The sequence below is a fragment of the Gossypium arboreum genome, chromosome 1 (assembly GCF_025698485.1).
Source record: "Gossypium arboreum isolate Shixiya-1 chromosome 1, ASM2569848v2, whole genome shotgun sequence".
NCBI classification, from domain to species: Eukaryota; Viridiplantae; Streptophyta; class Magnoliopsida; order Malvales; family Malvaceae; genus Gossypium; species Gossypium arboreum.
Window position 1 is genome coordinate 59,661,695 of NC_069070.1, and position 3,823 is coordinate 59,665,517.

A 3,823-nucleotide genomic window follows, 5' to 3' on the forward strand; every position below is an offset into this window, starting at 1 on the left:
CAAATAATCATAAAATAATTATTTCTATTTCAAATTTCTGGTCTTAAAACTATTGTTCCGACTAGATCCTAATTCGAGATGTTACAACTCTCCCCTCTTTAGGTATTTTTGTCCTCGAAAATCTTACCGATAAAAAGGTTTGGGTATTGTTTTCTCATGGCCTCCTCGGGCTCCCATGTAGTGTCTTCAACCCCATGTATTTTCCATAACAATTTTACCAAGGCAATGCTTTTGTTTCTCAATTGTTTGACTTCTTGTGCTAGAATCTTAACTGGCTCCTCACCATAAGTCATATCCGGTCGAATCTCAACCCTTGCCGGTGAAATCACATGTGAAGGATTCGATCTATAGCGGCACAATAGAGACACATGGAACACATCGTGAATCTTTTCCAACTCGGATGGTAAAGCCAACCAATAAGCACCGACCCTATTCTCTCGGTGATCTCATATGGGCCTATAAAACGAGGACTCAGCTTTCCTTTTCTACCAAATCTCAAAACCTTTTTCCCATAGAGACACTTTCAAAAATACCTTATCATCGACGTGAAACTCAATCTCTTTCCATTTCAAATCCGCGTAAGATTTTTATCTATCCGAAGCAACTTGCAAACAATCACGAATTACTTTTACTTTTTCTTCGGTTTCTTTGACCAAATCAACTCCATGAATCTGATTATCTCTAAGTTTAGTCCAATATAAGGGTGTTCTGCACTTACATCCATATAATGCCTCATAAGGTGCCATTTTCAATCTCGACTTAAAACTGTTGTTGTAAGCAAACTCTACCAACGGTAAGTACTTTTCCCAACTACCTTAGAATTCCAATACACAACATAGAGCATGTCTTCCAAAATTTAGATCACTCGCTTAGACTGACCATCAGTCTGCAGATGGAAAACATGCTAAAATTGAACCTTGTACCCAAAGCTTCTTGCAGCTTTTTCTAAAACCACGAAATGAACCTTAGATCTCTATCTGATACAATCGATATAGGTACTCCATGATGTCTCACAATTTCACCAATGCATAATTCAACTAACTTATCAAGTGAGTAATCGATACGTACTGGGATAAAGTGAGCTGATTTAGTCAATCTGTCGACAATAACCCATATGGCATCTTTCTTTCTTGGAGTTAAAGGTAAACCTGTCACAAAATCCATAGTAATTCGGTCCCATTTCCACTCGGGAACCATGATGGGTTGAAGTAAACATGATGATACTGGGTGTTTAGCCTTTTGCTTGCTGACAAACTAAGCATTTCGATACAAACTCTAAGATATCTCTTTTCATACCATTCCACCAATAAATTTTCTTCAAGCCATTATACATCTTTGTACTGCCCAGGTGAATTGAAAAACAACTTTTGTGTGCCACATGTAATATATTCCGAACCAACTTAGTGTCTTTTGAAACACAAATCCTACCAGGAAATTTCGAACAGCCCTCGGAGTCACTCAGAAAATCGAGTTCACTGCTGGACTCACACTGAATTCTCTTAGCTTGTAACTCCTTATCAACTTTCTGAGCATCACAAATCCGTTGAAGAAAAGTTTGTCTAGCTCTCAACTCGGCTAGAATTGAACCATCATCTGGCTGACTTTGTCTGGCTCTCAACTCGGCTAGAATTGAACCATCATCTAACAAAGTCAGCTGTGTATTCATAGCCCTTAAGGAAAATATTGATTTCCTACTCAAAGCGTCGGCGACCACATTTGCCTTACCCGGATGGTAATCAATCAGAAGATCATAATCTTTTAACAGTTCTAACCATCTTCTTTGCCGCAAGTTCAAGTCCTTTTGAGTCATCAAGTACTTAAGACTTTTGTGATCTGTGTAGGCTGGTATTTCTCACCAAATAAATAATGTCACCAAATCTACAAAGCAAACACTATGGCGGCCAACTCTAAGTCATGTGTCGGATAGTTCTTCTCGTGAGGCTTCAACTATCTCAAAGCATAAGCTACGACTTTACCTTCTTGCATAAGTACACATCCCAGTCATTTAAGGAGGCATCACTATAAATCACAAATTCTTTACCTAACTTGGGTTGTACTAAAACCAGAGCCTCATTCAACAATGCCTTTAATTTCTCAAAACTCTGTTGGCATTTTTCTGTCCATTTGAACTTGACATCTTTCTGTAAAAATCTCGTCATTGGAGTAGCAATCATGGAGAATCCTTTAACAAATCGTCTGTAATAACCGGCCAAGCCTAGAAAGCTTCCAACCTCAGTTACATTCCTCAGAGTTTCTATTCAATAATAGCCGAGATCTTACTCGAGTCATCTCTAATACCATCACTCGAAACAATGTGGCAAAAAAATTTGACTTCTCGAAACCAAAACTCACTTTTACTGAACTTGGCATACAACTGTTTACCTCTCAAAGTCTGCAAAATAGTTATCAAGTGTTCAACATGCTCTCTACAAAACAGTTCTCAAGTGTTCAGCATGCTCTGCCTTATCTCTCAAATAAATTAGAATATCATCAATAAACACAACCATAAATTTGTCCAAATATGGTCGAAATATTCTATTCATTAAATCCATAAACACAACAGGTGCGTTCCTCAACCTAAATGGCATAACGAGAAATTCATAGTGGTCATACCTCATTCTAAAAGTAGTTTTAGGTACATCCGACTCTTTAATTGGCAATTGATAGTAGCTAGACCTCAAGTCTATTTTAGAAAACCATACGCTCCTTTCAATTGATCAAACAGGTCATCAGTCCTTAGCAAAGGATACTTGTTCTTGATTGTTACCTTATTGAGCCGTCGGTAATCTATACACAACCTCATAGATCCGTCTTTCTTTTTCATGAATAAGACCGGAGCACCCTACGATGAAAAACTCTGTCTCACAAAACCCTTATCGATCATTCTTGATACTGTGTTTGCAACTCTTTCAACTCAGTTAGAGCCATCCAATATAGAGCAATCAAGATAGGTGCTATCCCTAGCATTATATCAATACCAAACTCCACTTCTCTAATTAGTGGTAAACCTGACAATTCTTCTGGGAATACATCCAGATGCTCACATACAACAGGCACTGATTTTGTAACAACCCAAACCCAGCCTGGACATTATAGTCGAATCTGGCATGTCATATCGAAACTACTTGCAAAAATCAATCTTGTCGATAAAGGTTTATTTCTAAGTTTCAAAGCCCTTTTTATTATTATTGTCATTTCATCAAGACGTTTTCTTAAAAGTTGTCTTTTTTTTATTCAGTTATTTAAAAAAAAACGCGGAAGCTTCTAAAGTTTGGATTTGAAACGTGTGATTTTCTTGAAAACGTTTATTATTTCGAAAACTTGTTATCCTATTCTAGCAGTTTGAGATTATAAAACGAAAACCTAATTAGGAAAATTAGAACTCTTAAATGGCCTTATTTCATAAATAAAAACCCAAACTGAAATTTTGAAATAATTAAAATTAAATCCAAATAACATTATTCATGTGGCCACCTCTAAGTCCCTCGCAGCTCTAACTCGTCTAAGGCTGGGGATTACCTGTACAGATAAAAGGAAGGGTGAGTTTGTGAAAACTCAGTGTGTAATCCCCAATGCATAAATGAAATCATAGTATGCAAAACATCAATGTAGCCTTATTCAAGAATCTGAGCGATCGGGCTTTAGCCCTATACAGTAGCAAAGTAGGCCCAAGCCCAAAATAGAATAAATACATACCAAACAAGTATCCCAACCCAATCCAACTAGTACACCACTCGTACCAGCCAACACACTATGTGGGGATTTGATCGACCCACCCAACCAACACACCAATAATGCAGCGAAGCTGCTAATAACAGAAAAC